Source organism: Lithobates pipiens, unplaced genomic scaffold, assembly GCF_037356315.1.
Source record: "Lithobates pipiens isolate NorthernLeopardFrog02 unplaced genomic scaffold, aLitPip1_a1.2 Scaffold_3, whole genome shotgun sequence".
NCBI classification, from domain to species: Eukaryota; Metazoa; Chordata; class Amphibia; order Anura; family Ranidae; genus Lithobates; species Lithobates pipiens.
Window position 1 is genome coordinate 221,009,288 of NW_027507790.1, and position 19,042 is coordinate 221,028,329.

Here is a 19,042-nt window from a genome sequence, read left to right on the forward strand (position 1 = left end):
AAAGATATGGCGTAAATATATTTTTGCAAGAGACATATACAGTACCTGACCGCGAGATTGTGTTTCCAGCGCGATTCGATCGCGATGTAAAACGGTGCTGCGAGGCTGTGCTTTTCGTGCTCGCTGCCCCCACGAGATGCAGCATATCCATAGGAATGTATTGGGGGCGGCGAGCAGGAGGAGCGACAGAGCTCGACGCTGGCACTCGCGACGGAGGTCACGGAGGGTCAATATCGCTGATGCCGAGCAGCAGTTACACACAATCTCGCGGTCAGGTACTGTATAGCACAAAACACAAAAACTAAATTAAACTCCAAAAACTCACCCAACATGGTACCAATGGGGACTCACTAACAAGTAGAGCAAAAGGAGTAGTGATAGGGTTTTCAAGAGATGTGAGATTTACATTGGAGGGCAGGCGGGTAGATCCAGAAGGATGATACTTATGCCTGTACCCTTGCCAATGTGTACTGCTCTAATAGAAACCCAGAAAATTACTTGAAAGAGATCTTAAATAAGTTGACGGACTTCAAGAGGGACAGTACAGTATTGGCAGGAGATTTTAATTTTTGCCTAGATCCTCGAATGGACAGTACTTCGAATGCATCGAGAATAGGAAGAAAAAATTGCATCAATATCAGCTAATGGATGTCCAACATCCACAGGCTAGAGATTATACATTCCATTCTGCAGTGCATAACACGTATATGAGGCTAGACTATTTCATGGTGGAACATTGACTACTGGAGGTAGTAGCAAAATCATCCATTGAAATAACATCACTCTCAGATCTTGCCCACGTAATTGTGCAGTTGAGACCCCAAAATGGGAAAAGAACTTGGAGATTGTATTAAGATTTGATATAAGACATAGTAGTAGAAAAAATAAATAAAAAATAAAATAGCACAATACTTTTTGTTGAATGGGTCCCCGGGGGTCTTAAGGGCCACAGTATGGGAAGCGCATAAGACATATATTAGAGGAATACTGATCTGCATTGGAGCCAAGAAAATAAAGATAGAGCAAGAGATATGGAAAAGACAACAAAAGAAATCCATGACGTAAGACAAAAGCATAAAAAAAAGCCCGGACGCTGAAATACATATAAAAAACTAATAATAAAAAGGATCATCTAAAAGAGCTGATGGAACAGAAAACCAGAAAGATCTTTAACCACTTGCTTACTGGGCACTTAAACCCCCCTCAGTCCCAGACCAATTTTCAGCTTTCAGCGCTGATGCACTTTGAATGACAATTGCGCGGACATACAACACTGTACCCAAATGAAATTTCTATCATTTTTTTCCCACAAATAGAGCTTTCTTTTGGTGGTATTTAGTTACAGCTCGGAGTTTTATTTTTTGCTAAACAAACAAAAAAAGATGCAAAAAAAAAAAAAAAAAAATCATGTTTTAATAGTTTGTTATCAAATTTTGCAAACGGGTCATTTTTCTCCTTCATTGAAGTGCGCTGATAAGGCGGCACTGATAGGCTGCATTGGTGGGCACTGATGGGCTGCATTGGTGGGCACTGATAGGCTGCATTGGTGGGCACTGATAGGCTGCACTTGTGGGCACTGATAGGCATAGTTAAGGCGGCACTAATAGGCACAGATAAGGCGGCACCGATGGGCACAGATAAGGCGGCACTGATGGGCAAAGATGGGCACAGATAAGATGGCACGGATGGGTGGCACGGATAAGTGGCACGGATGGGTGGCACGGATGGGCACTGATAGGTACCACAGATAGATGGGACTGATGGGCACTGATAGGTGGCACTGATAGGTGGCTCTGATAGGTGGCACTGCTGGGCACTGATGGGCGGCACTGCTGGGCACTGATGGGCGGCACTGCTGGGCACTGATGGGCGGCACTGGGGTGCAGCACCTTTGAGGCAGATTGGGTGGCACTGTGGGTGGCACTGTGGGTGGCACTGTGGGTGGCACTGTGGGGTGGCACTGTGGGGTGGCACTGTGGGCATTATGGGCACAGACGGGGGGCACTTACTTTTACTTTGTTATTTTTCAGGATGGCACTGCGGGAGGCAGGTGGGCACTGGCAGGTGGCATGTGGTGCCTTTCATTGCTGGCCGTGATCGGGACTGATGTCCCGATCACGGCCGCCGGTGATCGGCTTTTTTTTTTCTCCTCGCGCTGTCAGCGCGAGGAGGAATAATAGCCGATTACCGGCTCCGTTCTATCACATGATCAGCTGTCATTGGCTGACAGCTGATCACGTGATAAGGGGTCGGGATCGACCCCTTACACGGATCGGTGATCAGGCAAGTCTCACGGACTCGCCGATCACAGAGCGCGCCGCGCGCGCCCCTCGGGGCGCGCAGGCCGCTCGTAACCAGGACGACGTCAATAGACGTAGTCCTGGAAATCTAGGTCCGCGCTAATGCCGTCATTCGGCAATAGCGCGGTACCCAAGTGGTTAATAAGGCAGCTAAAGACAGATATAAATAAGGAAATAAACCAGGAAAATATCTTGCAAAAGCCCTAATATATAAAAAAATCATCAAGTTATATAGGGAAGATGAAAAACATCAAGGGGGGGATGGTATACGAAACAGAAATTGAAAGGGTATTCCAAAGTTATTATAGTGCTCTATACTCTGTAAGAGAGAAGGAGACACAAGAAGCGAGGGGAAAAAAATGCAGGAATATTTAAGAAAAGCAAAACTACCGAAGGCCCCGATAGAAAAACTATCATTGGAAGACCCAATGACACACGATGAGATTAGAACTGCAATAAATAGCACAGCAGCAGGGAAGAGTCCAGGGCCAGATGGATTTCGAATTAAATATTATAAAAAATTAATGGAGCAATTACATCCAAATCTATGCGATTACTGGCTTGGGTGAAAAGGAAGAGATGAGGAGAGAGTCATCATTGGCGTACATTACGGTAATACCAAGATTGAAAAGATGCCACCTTATGTTCCAGTTAGACCAATAGCACTGTTAAATGCCAATACAAAATTATTCCCCAAAGTGATAGCAACAAGACAAAAAAATCTGATGCCATAGAGGATCCATGAGGATCAAACTGGGTTTATACTGGGCAGGCAAAGTAAATACATTGGCATAAGAATCTAAAAGCAGGTTTATGCCCCAGTTGAAGTACATTGGTACGAAACATGTTGGGTACATAGCCTGCTATTATAATAAATCTTTTTACTGGAGTGATCTGCTCTATGTGGAGGCTTTTTTTTTTTTCCTCTCCATGAATTATCATATGTGTGGATGAGCACACATCTCTTGGAGCTGGAGTTCGGATGGGGTTTATGCACACCTGACATCTTGGTTGGATGCATCGTTGTTGACGGCATTGGCCCGCGAGGAGGAACGGTTCTTGTTGAGCACTTTCATGCCTGATTGACTCACTGCTATGGTGTGTGGGTCCACACCTTGGGGTAAGAGTACCCATTACCTCTATTTTGATGTCAGTCTATTCTCTCTCTGCTGTATGTTGGAAGAGATGCTATATGCATCTTTAAAGCATCCCACACATTTGAATTTCCTTGTATGAAACAAAACAAATGCGATCCTTATGTGGAGGAATCTTTATTGCCTAATGAACGCTATTTGAGCTATACTATCCTTCATCCATATCATTGACATGGACTTCACCAATTTTCTTTCCGTATCGTTTATTTATAACAAATATTCATCTTTGTTTTTATGAAGTTAGTGGACACTTTTTACTTTCACAGGTGTTTTGTGGTTCATACTAATATAGGCACTGACCAGGTTTTCAATACCTGTATATATTTCTATTTTTTTCACAGGTTTACTAGATATATGTAATATATATACCCTGTTTGGATATATTACTTTCATTAGGTTATTTTCACTAGCGCTGCATTTTAAATTTTTTATTTTATCTTCACAATCGGATCATTGTTGATGCTGGCTGCTATATTTATTTTTTGACCTATTAGTAGCGCAACTATATATTGTTTTTATAAGAATATTACTATTGTTAAGAAAAAAAAACAGTGGGGAATCCCCAGTTCTATTTCTGTCTATAGATGCAGAAAAAGCATTTGACAGGGTAGACTAGGGATTCATGATGGAAACAATATAAAAACTGGGTTTAGGGCCCAAAATGATTCAATGGATCAAAAATCTATATAGCCACCGACAGCATCAGTCAAAATAAATGGAGACATATCCTTACCATTTGAGATATTCAATGGGACAAGACAAGGATGTCCACTGTCGCCTCTCATATGTATTGAAGCTGGAACTGTTTTTGGCAACTATTCGGAACAGCGTAGATGTGGAAGGGGAGAAGATAGGGGAAATAGAACATAAGGTTGCGGCATATACCAACGATGTTATTTTTTTTTTTTATATATCCAGGCCTAGACTATCACTTTCAAATCTAATGAAAGAACTGGGGAAATATGGGGAATTATCACATTTTAACAACTCAATACAATCTGAAATTATGAACTTGAGTCTAACTAAGCAGGAAGCAATAGCATTACAAAATGATTTTCCATTTACATAGGTGGAGAAAGAACTAAAATATCTCAGAATAAAACTAACAGCCTCTCTGGATAAAATATACCAAGCAAACTATATTCCACTGCTTAATGAGATTAAATCAGAGATAAAAAAAAATATCAATACGTCCGCTATCCTGGATGGGAAGGATAAACGCGATAAAAACAGCCATACTACCATATAAAGTATATAAATTTCAAATGTTACCAATAGCACTTCCACAGAACCTTCTGAGGATTCTGCATAAAATGATCGTAAAATACATATGGCAAGATAAGAAGCCTAGGATACAATATGTGGTATTAAGTGAGATAAAATGTACAGGGGATTGGCAGCACCAGACATAAAAAGATATTACAATGCAGTGATATTAACACGGATGATAGAATGAACAAACGCAAAAAGATGGGTTAGCATGGAAACCACCTTGAGTAAAACACAATTACCGTATTTATCGGCGTATAACCATGCGCCGGCGTATAACATGCACCCCAAGTTTAGGAGGGAATTTTAAGGAAAAAAACTTTTAGGAGGGAAATTTAAGGAAAAAAAACTTACATTTAAATGCCCATCAATGCAGCCTTATCAGTGTCCATCTGAAGCCTTGTCAGTGTAATTTGCAGCCTTGTCCTGCAGCCTGTCCATCATTGCAGCCTTGTCATGCAGCCTGTCCATCATTGCAGCCTTGTCATGCAGCCTGTCCATCATTTCAGCCTTGTCCTGCAGCCTGTCCATCATTGCAGCCTGTCTATCATTGCAGCCTTGTGCATCGTTGCCCCCTTGTGTTAATTGCAGATTTTATTTTTAAAAATGGTGCCGCCGAGATGTCCTGTGTATCTCGGCGGTGCCCGGTAGTTCTTCGGCTCTTCTCGCGGCTTGCGGCCGCCTTCGGCTCTTCTCGCGGCTTTCTGCCGCGTTCGGCCGTTCTCGGCGGCTTTCGGCCGCTCTCGCCCATTCTCGCTGGTTTTCCGAGAATTGCCGAAGGCAGCCGAAAGCCGTCGAGAATGGCCAAACGCGGCAGAAAGCTGCGAGAAGAGCCCAAGGAGGCTGAAAGCTGCCCAGAGGCTCAAAATCGCTCATAAATCGCGGAGGATCGGCGTATAAAACGTACACGCGATTTTACCCTGATTTTAAGGGGAGAAAAATGCGTGTTATACGCCCATAAATACGGTAGATAAAAATATATGGATACCAAAAAAACACAGAACAATGGATAGGGACTCGCACGATTTGACCAGAAATGTTTTCAAAGTAGGGGATGTATTTTACAGACATGAACAATGGGAGTATAACTCCCCACCAATTGCACTTTCTGGGACAATTTTCTTTTTACCAGGTAAAGGGACATATTTGTGCAAAGCTTGCAGATAATGCGCAAAACCTCTTACTACTTCAAGTAAATAGTAGGCTCTGTAAACGACTACTACAATAAAATACAGTGAGTTAATATAAAGTGCTCAGAGTATCAAAAAGGTGCTGACAGAGCATAAAGTGCTAAAATGTGCTAGTAGTCCATAAAGTGCAAAAACAAGTTTAAAGTACTAGAAAAGTGCAAAAATAGCTGGTGTTAAAAAAAGATTCCAAAAATGACATCCAAGTGAATGCGTGTGCTATATTTGATTCTCGGTAAAGGGACATACTTTGGAGGTTGGATTGAGAAGTCACAATTAAAAGACATATTAAATAAAGGATAAATAAAAACCCTTCAGGAATTAAAAAGTAAAAGCGAGCTAGTAAAGATAAATGAATGGAGATATCAACAGCCAAAACATTTGGTAACAATAATAACACAGCCAATTAAAACAGAGGAGAACCTGAACCCTATAGAACAATTATGTAGTGTACAGACAACACTGAAACATGGAATATCTCAGATCTATAAGATACTCACGGGCCTAGAGGGACAGTGAAGACCCCCATTCATTGGAAAATAGGAAGGGGAATTGGGAGCACAGATAGATGACCAACAGGTAGTCAAAGTGATAGGTGGGGTACACAAATACGCGACTGATATAAAAACAATATAAATGAATTACAAGTGCTTAGCTAGAGAGTATCTAACACCTGAGAAAGTCCATAGATACCAACAGGAAAAATCCCCACTATGTTGGATAGGATGTAACCAAATAGGCAACATGGCCCATATATGGTGGGATTGCAACAAAATAAAGGAATTCTGGCAGGAGATGCAATACTATATAGGGGAAATCGCGGGGAAGGAGATCTTAAAAGATCCATGGACATATTTATTTCTTACAACAAGTAGTACAAAAAAACAATACAAGAGAACAATGATCCCATACTTATTGAGTGCAGCAAATGTATAGACCCGGAAAACCTTCTGTGAAAGAATGGTTTGAGAGAATAGACTACATCTATAAAATGTAATATTTAAGCAGTACAGAAGAAGGCCAAGTAGAAAGATTCAATATTGTATGGGGTGAAATAATAGAGTTTCAGAAAACTAGGAAGTGTAAGGAAGAAAGGAAGAAGAGTAGGGAGGAAGAGAGACCGACATAGGGGAGGGAGGGGGGTGGATAACATTCATATGAGGTTAAGGGGTTTTCTTATAATTGTGCCTATTGAAATAATGTATTGTATATAAATGTTGTTTATAATACAAAATAAAATAAAATTTAAATTAAAAAAACAAATGCATGCCACACTTTTCACATATTTATTTGTAAACAATTTGAAAACCATTTATAATTTTTCTTTCACTTCACAATTATGTAACACTTTTGTGTTGGTCTATCACATAAAATCCCATTAAAATACATTTACGTTTTGGTTGTAACATGAAAAATGTGGAAAATTTCAAGGGTTATTAATACTTTTTCGAGGCACAGTATGTCTCCTGTGCAATAAAAAGAAAGCATTCCTGCTCGCAATTAAAAAAAAAACTGTTTTAGTTCTGTAACAAACCTATGTGCAGCCCCCCAACTCACACTATACTTACCTGAGCCCAATCTTGATCAAGCACTGTGCCCATGAGCAGTGGCTCTCTCTTTCTCCTCACTCACCATGAAGGACAGGCAGCGGGAGCCATTGGCTCCTGTTCCTGTCAATCACAGTCTGTAAAGAGGGGGCGGGGGCTGAGCCATGCTGTGTGTGTGTCAATGGACACACACAGCACGGCTCAAGATCAAGCAAACACGAGTCCCGCTATAGCAAGCCGCTTGTGATGGGGCAATCAGAAGGGGGAGTAGCACCGATGAGGGACCCAAGAACTATAAGATGTACTCCGTGCAGGCCACTTGAGTTCCTCAACACCTAACTCATGGAACTATATCTTTTTAGAGCTGGTTTTGTACACAAGAGCACAGTCATGCTGGGACAGAAAGGGGCCTTCGCCAAACCCTTGCTACAGCGTTGGAAGTGCAAAATTATCTAAAATGTCTTTGTATGCTGTAGCACTACTAGTACCCTTCACTGGAAACCTGATTGGGATGGGATGTCCACTCAATGGACATTTGGAGGGATGCTCACATTATCTTGAACATTTAGTAGGTGGTTTGGTCAGGTGTCCCCAATGTTTTTGCCCATACAATGTTGGTCTTTTTTAATGACCTCATTCTTGAAAATTGAATTCTGCCTGCTCTGAGTTTATAGGTATTGAATAGATAGGTCCGATTGAACCTGTAGTGGGGCCATTGCCTGTGATGATATCATTACTCATAGCTCCGTAAAGCTTTGTTTCACCTCTGGCAGATGGACAAGGACAGAGACGAGTTACTATGCTGATGTTAATTTTGGAAGCAGTAGCAATTTGATACACTTTTTTTCTCCAATTTGTAAATGATAAATAGTAAATTAATGGTGACAAGTGCACTCTGAATAATGAAAGGATCTGAAATGAAATATAGGCAAGAACATCCAAAGGACAAGAACATATTTCCCCCCCTTCCCTGTCTTGCCGACACACCCAATTAAGGCAACTGATTATGGGAAATGTATACATATTGATTTAAATCTATTTTATTTTGGATAAAGCTTTGGTCCAGCAAACAGTTACTTGGACAGTCTCCTTACAAATAGACAAATGATGCTTGTGTAGAAGATATAATTAGCCAATTATTTACTCAGCATTTTTTTTGTCTCCTTTACAATCAATAAAGCTATAAATATTGAATGAGATATTACACCAATAGATATGTAAGAAAGCCTTTGGCGGACATAGGCCTTTTGTTCATCCTTTTAATGGAGATATCACAACTGCTGTGCTTTGCAGAGTCAATAAGTTTTGATTACAAAAATGCTAAAGGTTTAAATAATAACCATCTTCATTTAGTATTTGTTCTGGTCAGCTTTATTCAAAATGTACTGCATTGATGTTATTGTAAAAGGTAAAGAGCAACTCCGTAGGTATGAGCAATCTGCTTTTGTATGCATGCCAGGGGAGAATTAAGCAAAGAATACACAGGCCACATATTGACCGGTATCGGGCGAAAATCAGTCAGTGTTTACAGCTGTCCTGCCAACAGAAGCCTGTCTAATGACTGGCTTTTTTTGATCATCTGTGTGCTCTGGCAGGGGGTTGGGGGGGGGGGGGCAGTCTTACTTTTATAACTGTCAGGGCTGGGCTCTTGGCCATCCCTTCTCAGCCCCGCCAGAGCACACAGATCAGCACCATTGGCTGCCATTTTTGATTGGATACTGTTTTTCCAGTATGTCCCTTCAAAAAAAGATGGTCATTAGACTGGCTTCTGTTTGAAGCCTGTCTGGCCTTTGCCTTGCTCAACATATCTGGAAGCTCTCTGCTGTGTTTCTGTTGAAGACTTGCCTGGCTGACATCCCTTCTGGTTCCTGATTCTGTCTGCTGTTCTCTGGCTTCCTGATTTACTGGCTTGTTCTGACTTCCTGCTTTGGCTAACGTACCATGGCCATGTACCATGTTTTGACTATTTTTACTATTTGTACCATTTTTACCATTATATTAAAAAGTGTAATTTTAGCTGCATTTTCTGTCTCTGTCTGATTCATGGTTCCTGACAAGAACACAAAGGCAGAGCAGGGGAGATTGCCACACTAACATTGCATATTTAGTACAGCGACCTCTCACCTTTTTTTCCATTTAGCCTGCTGGGTTGAATGATAAAAACCTTTACGTTATACCCAGCCTTAGGCCTGCGAAAATTAAAACTGATCTAAACCAAGTTATTGTAATTTTTTTTAAGCCCTAACATGTTAATGCAATTTTAGCTCAATCTTATTTTATTGACAAAGTAACCTATACAGGCTTGCATAATCTTGCAAGTAAACATAGAGTAATGTAACATACAATGCAACATGAGTATAAGTTCACAAAAGGTGACATAGGCTCATAAATGCAAAGCTTAAAGGCAGAAAATATGTAAAACACATAGAAAAGCAAGACAAATATAAAGGTACAAAGTACCAATATCAATGTCATGGGTCTCGAATGAAGAAAAATTAAGACATCATGAAGTACACTGAAAAACTATTACTCTTAGAAAAGGGTATGCTGAAGGGATTACATACTGTCAGTATTGGATGGAGAAATGTTAGGTAATGAGTGCTCGAAGAGAATCTAAAGGTGCATATATGAAAAAGAGGGAAGGAATGGAAAGAGAGACAGAAGGACTAAGGATAAGATACACTCCGACTAGGCTATGAAGTAATGGCTTTCGGGTCACCATCAGCCCAAGAGATAAACTCTATGTCAATGCAATTTTGAAAAAAAGGTTATTAATATTTTTAGATCTGCAGCTTTCATTAAAATAATACCTGCTGATCCCGACATGAAGGTCAGTGTTTGGGCACTTCCTGTTATGGGGTGTCATCTGTCTCCCAAATGTAGTATTGTCAACTTGCCACATGCATCCCAAGATGGAAACGAGAAACAGGCATTCCGACACACATTGCACGGGCATGATCCAGTGTTATCTGATACGCATTGCTTTGGCAAGTTAAATGCCATTTAGTCCTTTGCATTATATCTAATGTAAACGTCAGTTGAAGCCTCTGTATTTATTACTGTAATGCAGTCAGACAGCAAGCTCCCCATTATTCACCCTTTTTGTCCTGGTTGTCGGCGACAGAGAGTAAAGGAAAATCCCAAATTTTACAGTAGAGTAGAAGAGATGGTAAATATTCCAAAAAAAGAACTTGGGACACCTGCCACTGGCTGTTCTGGTGACAATTGTCCAAGAAAGAGTTTTCTTTGCATTATAGAGACTTCCTCCCTCGTCCTGTTGTGTATTCAAGACAGGTAACGAAGGCAAATTTCCTTAGTGAAACTGATGGCAAAAAACTTAAATTCTAGATAAATTGTACTTTAATATTTTGTTTATTTTAGTATTTCCACATCCTGGTCTTTTATAATGTGAGAATTGTCAAAAATATAGTCTTTTTAGAACAAAATCTACCCAGAAAAATATAAATGATGCATAAAAGAAACATTTGGCTGTTGCTTGTAAAAAAAACGTCACATTGGCAATTATTTTCTACCAGGAAATTTGCTACAAATTGTTTTTTATTGGCAGCAAAACATATTTTATATGAAACTCTTATTTAAAGTTTTTTTTTTTTTGTAATATCAAGTGTTATTCAAGAATTTTTATAATAAAAGAAAAGAGAAACAAAACTGAACAAATACAAATGATTACAGCCTGTTTGATAGGAAAGGTGAAATGATGGAAGTATGATCAGGAGTAGAGAACGTGCTAGTCTTGTTCTAGAAATTGTTATTCATAAAAGGCTTGTTTCTTCTTACAAACGTTAATCATGTTTATTAAAGACAAAAAGTGCCCCAGTTTGTTATAAAACAAAAAAAGTAGCTTTGGCTGCAATATGCAACTCCTTATGCTCCGTACACATGATCGGACATTGATCGGACATTCCAACAACAAAATCCATGGATTTTTTCCGATGGATGTTGGCTCAAACCTTTCTTGCATACACACGGTCACACAAAATTGGTCGGAAATTGCAAACCTCAAGAACGTGGTGACGTGCAACACGTATGATGAGCCGAGAAAAATGAAGTGCAATAGCCGGTATGGCTCTTCTGCTTGATTCCGAGCATGCGTGGAACTTTGTGCGTCAGAATTGTTTACACACGATCAGATTTTTCGACAACGGATTTTGTTTTCGGAAAATTTGAGATCCAGATCTCAAATTTTGTGTGTTGGAAATTCCGATGGAAAATGTCCGATGGAGCCTACACGCGGTTGGAATTTCTGACAAAAAGCTCCAATTGAACATTTTGCGTCGGAAAATCCACCATGTGTACGGGGCATAAATGGTCTCCAGAAAGCTCACAATGCTACAATCCAGTGCTGAAAGTAGAAAGTCCAGTGTTCTTCCAAAAACTCCAACTCGCCAAAATCTCCAACCATGTCACTTCCGGTAGCAAAAAAGAGATTTTGAGGAGTTGGCTGTTTTCACAGAACACCAGCAGTGTATACAGTACGGTACATGAGGAGTTAGCTGGACAGAACACTGGGTAAGGAGGAGAAAAGTTGGCGTTGCTTTGGAGGCGGCCATGTTGTTGGTTACTAGCAGGCGGACTAATAATGTCCACTCATTATATCATGTACCACAGTGTATATACACTGGGTGTTCTGTGAAAACAGCCAACTGGTCGAAATCTCCAATTAATGCTGCTGCAGTCACTGGAATTGACGTGCTTGGAGATTTTGGTGAGTTGGAGTTTTTTGCCAGAACACTGACACTGACACAACTCAAATAAAAATAATTCAGACTTTTATTCATTATCCATCAAGACATAAAATAATCCATCATATGAAAATATTGATGCGTTTCAGCCCAAATGACTAAGGCCCAAAAGTTGAGGCTTAAGTCTGCATTATTTTATTTTTGAGTTGCGTTGCTGCCGGGCCTACTATCTACATGCTGGTGTATGTATATCTTGGCATGGACTATTGCACCTTATCCTGCAGATATTAGGCAATGGTTTATAGCACTGTAAGGTTTTCCTTTTCCACAATCCAGCGCCGGTCCTCTTCTCGGTGGAATGATGCCCAGTGTTATCCAAACCACTTCCTATGAGCCCTGGCTGTCAGGGAGACTTCCCCTTAGCCCCTGTACACACGGTCGGAGATTTCCACAACCAAATCCGTCGGATTTTGCTCGTCGGATTTTGTCCGTCGGATCTTGTCCGAAACTGTTGCATACACACGGTCGGACAAAGTTGGCTAAAAATCCGATCTTTCAGAACGTGATGACGTAATTTCGTTACGATGGGACTACATTCAGGCTAGTAGCCAATAGCTTTGATGTAGGAATTTGATCTGAGCATGCATGGCACTTGGTCTGATCAAAATTCTCTACACATGATTGGAGTATGTCCGACTGGCCCAGTTGGTCGGGAAATATTTCCAACATGTTGGAAAATTGGGTCCGACGGATATTCCGACGGAATCAATCCGATGCATACCACACACAGTCGGATTATCCGACGACACGGTTCGATAGGACACATTCCGACGGATTCTCCGACCGTGTGTACAAGGGCTAAGAGGCACATCATAACACATCATTAGCTGAGCCACTGGAAAAGAGAAGGAACCTAGGATATCACTGACTGGGCTGAAGACTGGTATGTATAATGGGTGTTTTGCACAAAAAGAAGTGGCAGGGGGTTGGCAGATGGGGGAGTGGAGTTGAGCATTAAAGCGGTATATATGTTCATCAATCAGATAAGAGAAGAATTGTTGGTCAGCACTCATATGTTGAATCAGTCCCTTAAGCCGGGTGCACATGGGCTGAGTGTCTCCCAACATTTGCCAGTTAAAAAAAAAACAGCTGACGTTCGGCCCGTGTGTATGTCGGTCTGTCCGGCTTCTGTCTGTTGGTTTGGCAGGCTTCTGTCAGATGTGCATGCAGGAAAACAAGCAGCCGACCAACTCCCGATCAGCACTCTCAGCCAATAGCAGAGAGTGCTGATCATAGTGTTCTAGCGGAGGGGCCATCCCCCTGTCAGAACACAATAGCTCAGCAGGGGAGATCGCTGTACTTACTTCACATAATATAGCGGCTCCGACAGGAGCTGACAATTTATTTTTCATTCTGTGTTGAATGGGGAAAAAAGTGTGTACCAGGCTTTAAAGGCACTACATTTCCACTTTTTCAGACAGATTGGGATAACACCTACTTTGCATTTGTTACATGTTCCTATTCACATAGCATAATTTCAAAAAAATAAATAAATCTCAGTTTCTTTTAGATGCTCTTTTAACTCCAAGGCTGCAATCCAACTTGGTGCTGCCTGTTTATGAGGGGGCTGGGTAGTTATGTCTGCCATAATTAACCCTATCTGTACTGCGTGGGCAGATATCTTTATCACTTGTAAGCCCAATGAGCAGAACTGTCTGTCCTAACAAGGTGGGTAAAGATTTACATGCCTGACTAATAAATGTAAAACCTTGTGAGCTGCCACACTAAACCTAAAATAACCTAAATCCCCATAAAATAATAAATATTAAATTAAACTATAACCAGCTGCCCTCACTTCCCCAAAATGTGACGATAACAATTCATATGACACAATGTGCAGTGCTAATGAAATAAACAAATGCTAAATACAAATGCATAAAAACTATATATAGCATCAATATATATAACGTGACATTCTATATATAAAAAGAGAATGAAATATAAAGTGCTGGTGGTCCGTGAGTCACACTCAGTCCTTATTGGAGTATTGAATTAATCAGCAAAAGTCCAAATAACATTTGATATGTGATACTAGTGTCTTTATGCGGTGTGCACACGACCCCCACCAGGTTTACCTTCACCTTAAGTGCTTCAAAAATAAGCCTGTAATTTGATAACAATAGCCTGCGGTGATCCTCCTTTGTTTCAGGACTCTCCTCATATACGCCCTGGAACATACCAGGAGAAATTAGTGTCTTTTGGGATGGGCTATCACCAGGAGAAGCAGGTGGCTTGTGGTCCTTACCAATATTCCATAATTTGTATAGGATAAAGGAAACAAAGGAGGATCGCTGCAGGCTATTGTTATGAAATTACAGGCTTATTTTTTTAAGCCCTTAAAGCGGGAGTTCTGCCAATTTTTTATTTTTTTTTGTTAATGTCAGCAGCTACAATTACTGCAGCTGCTGACTTTTAAAATATGGACACTTACCTGTCCAGGGCTCCCACGATGTCGGCACCCGAAGCCGATCCCTCCCTCGGCTCTCGGGTGCTGCCACCGCCATCTTCTGTAAGGGAATCAGGAAGTGAAGCCTTGCGGCTTCACTTCCTGGTTCCCTACTGCTCATGCGCGACTTGCGCTGCGTTATCCCACTGGTCCCTCCTGTCTTCTGGGACCTGTGTGTCTCCCAGAAGACAGCGGGGGGATGGGAAGTGGCATAGATACCTGTGGGTGGCTCGGATATCTATGCCCGGAAGTGGGAGCAAAATACCTGTATTAGACAGGTATATGTTCCCCTTAAAGGTGCTAAATGTGACACCGGAGGGGGCGAGGATTACGAAAAGCGGAAGTTCCATTTTTTGGTGGAACTCCGCTTTAAGGTGAGGGTACACCTAGTGGGGGTCGTGTGCACACCGCATGAAGATACTATTATCGCATGTCAAATGTTATTTGGACTTTTGCTGAATGTGACTCACGGAGCACGAGCACTTTATATTTCATGATTTTTTATATATAGAATGTCACGTTTTATATATTGATGCTATATACAGTTTTTATGCATTTGTATTTAGTATTTGTTTATTTCATTATCGCTGCACACTGGGGGTAATTTACAAAAGGCAAATCCACTTTGCACTGAAAGTGCACTTGGAAGTGCAGTCACTCTAAATCTAAGGGGTAGATCTGAACTGAGTGGAAGCTCTGCTGATTTTATCATCCAATCATGTGCAAGCTAAAATGCTGTTTTTTATTTTCCTTGCATGTCCCCCTCGGATCTACAGTGACTGCACTTCCAAGTGCACTTGCAGTGCAAAGTGTATTTTCCTTTAGTAAATAACCCCCATTGTGTCATATACATGCCTGACTAGTTCATTGCTATTTAGTGTACTTCAGCCCTAGAAGATTTTACCCTCTTCCTGACCAGACCACTTTTTGCGATTCGGCACTGCATCGCTTTAACTGACAATCGCGTGTTTGTGCGACGGTGCACCCAAACAAAATTTACGCCTTTTTTTCCCCACAACTGGAGTTTTCTTTTGGTGGTATTTGATCACCTCTGCAGTTTTTATTTGTTGTGCTATAAACAAAAAAAGAGCGTCAATTTTGAAAAAAAAACGCAATATTTTTTTCTTTTTGCTATAATAAATATCCCCCAAAAAAATATAAAAAATTATTTTTTTCCTCAGTTTAGGTCGATATGTATTCTTCTACATATTTTTGGTTAAAAAAATCGCAATAAGCGTATATTGATTGGTTTGTGCAAAAGTTATAGCGTCTACAAAATAGGGGATAGATGTATGGCATTTTTATTATTCATTTTTTTTTATTAGTAATGGCGGCGATCTACAATTTTTTTTTTATCGTGACTGTGACATTATAGCAGACACATCAGACACTTTTAACACTATTTTGGGACTTCCTTCATTTATACAGCAATCAAAGCTATAAAAATACACTGATTACTGTGTAAATGACACTGGCAGGGAAGGGGTTAAACACAAGGGGGCGAAGGGGTTAAGTGTGTCCTAGGGAGTGATTCTAACTGGGGGGGGGGGTGAGCTACAACTCAGATGACAGCTATCACTGCTCTCGATGACAGAGAGCAGTGATCTCTGTCATGTCACAAGGCAGAACAGGCAAATGCCTTGTTTACATAGGCCCCGTTCTGCGGCTCCATGACGGGATCACCGCGAGACCAGTGGACATCGAGTCCAATGGTCCCGCGGGCCCAGCCACGCTGTACGAGACGGGCATGCATGCGCCCCCTTGCCCTGCCAATTAAAGGAGATGTACAGCTATGCCCATTTACCCACCACTGCCATTGTGCTGATGTATATCGGAGTGCAGTGGTCAGCAAGTGGTTAGATGAAAAAAGAACTGTACCTCATTTTTGCCCGCCATCTGTACATTGTCATCTATTCAAAGCAATGGGAGCTGCATATAGAGTCCTATGCACAATCCTGCTCAAAAACAAGCAGCTAATGTTAAAGAGAGTCCACTGGAAAAAAAAGTATTAAAAGCCAGCAGCTATAAATACTGTCGGCAGCCGAGGCCGATGGATCGCTCAGATCTCGGCTGATGCCGCCGCCATTCTTGGTGAGGGAATCAGGAAGTGAAGCGTTGCGGCTTCACTTCCCTGTTCCCTACTGCGCATGCGCAGCGCAATCTGAATGGTCGGCGCTGTCTCTGGGACTCGTGTGTTTCCCAGCAGACTACGCGCCAGGACAGGAAGAAGCATAGACAGGTATCTGCACCCCCCTCCCCCCTGAAAGGTGCCAAATGTGACACCGGGGGGGGGGGGGGGGGGAGGGTTCCAATGAGTGGAAGTTCCACTTTAGGGTGGAACCTCGCTTTAACCACTTCCATACCGTGAATTCCGGCATTCCTCTCATACATGTTAAAATCTGTATTTTTTTGCTAGAAAATTACTTAGAACCCCCAAACATTATATATTTATTTTTAGAAGAGACCCTAGGGAATAAAATGCGGTCATTGCCATTTTTTATGTCACGCTGTATTTACGCAGCAATTTTTCAAATGCAATTTGTTTTGGAAAAAAAACACTTTACATTAGGATCAGGTCAGGATTTCATCCTGTTCACAATGGAATGCATCTGCGAATCAGATGCGCTCCCATAGAAGATAATGTGCTTGCAATTCACACCGCAATGCCCAGAAAACGCACGTTTTTTGGGCAATGCAACGCACATATGTGAACCAGCCTTATTCAAATGAACATATTTTAAAATGTCATGCGAATTGGATGCGTTATGAACCGAGCCTAAAGGTAGCCCAATTTTTTGGTATAATGTGAAAGATGATGTTATGTCAAGTAAATAGATACCTAACATGTAACGCTTTAAAATTGCACACACTCGTGGAATAGTGCCAAATTTCAGTACTTAAAAATCCTCATAGGTTACGCTTTAAATTTTTTTACAGGTTACCAATTTAGAGTTTCAGAGGATGTCTTGTGCTAGAATTATTGCTCTCACTCTAACATTCGCGTTGATACCTCACATGTGTGGTTTGAATGTCGTTTACATATGCGGACATGACCTACGTATGCGTTTGCCTCTGCGTGCAAACAAGAGGGGACAGGGGCGCTTTCATTTTTTTATTTTTTTTATTGTTTGTGATCACTTTTATTACTATTACAATGAATGTAAAACATCCCTTGTAATAGGAATAGGGCATGACAGGTCCTCTTTATGGAGAGATGTGGGATCTATAAGACCCCACATCTCTCCTCTAGAGAGGAAAGCCTGAGATAAAAATAAAAAAAATACAATTTCAGGCTATCCAGCCGAACCCACATCAGTGTTTACAACTGCAGGGGCTGAACGTGACATCATAACGTTGTTGCCAGCTTCCGAGAGTCATAGAGATGACCGGGGACCATCTGGTCAGCTCCATGGTAAACTTCCCCCGCCAGAGGTTTTCTTCTCCATCTGCAGCTGCAACCATCATTCATATATCTCCACTGAAAGCCCAGGATGTCATATGACGTTCAGTGGTATGGAAGTGGTAGGACTACTGTACATTGTTCCATAACAGCATATGCAACTTTCAGGTATTTTCTTCAGTATTAAACCCAAAATCGAACATTTATAAGGCATCCTACCAGTTTTTAGGTGTGATGGCTGCATTTGTTTTCTGTTTTAGGCTTTCTTTTATTTTCACCTGGTGATCCTGCCAGTAGGTCTGTTGTTTTTCATCAGAACAAGCTGTCCTGCAAATGTAGCATCTAACACCCCCCTCCCCCCAGACTGACAATGCTGCTGTCCAAAGGTGTCTCTAAAAGCCCTTGTACACCCAGTCGGAGAATCCGTCGGAATGTGTCCTATCGGACCGTGTCGTCGGATAATCCGACTGTGTGTGGTATGCATCGGACTGATTTCGTTGGAATATCCGTCGGACCCAATTTTCCAACATGTTGGGAATATTTCCCGACCAACTGGGCTGATCGGACATACTCCGATCATGTGTAGAGAATTTTGATCGGACCAAGTGCTACGCATGCTCAGATCAAATTCCTACATCAAAGCTATTGGCTACTAGCCTGAACTTAGTTCCATCGTAACGAAATTACGTCATCACGTTCTGAAAGATCAGATTTTTCGCCAATTTTGTCCGACCGTGTGTATGCAACAGTTTCGGACAATATCCGACGGACAAAATCCGACGGATTTGGTTGTGGAAATCTCCGACCGTGTGTACAGGGGCTTAGAGTGGAGGCACTCTCTAATACAGACGGTGTTACTGGCCGAATCACAAGGTGAAACCAAAGAAAAAAAAAATCTTTAAAAAAAAAAATGCAGCCACCATATCTAATGATTGATAAGCTGCATTATATATTAGAAAACTACTTTAAAAAAATG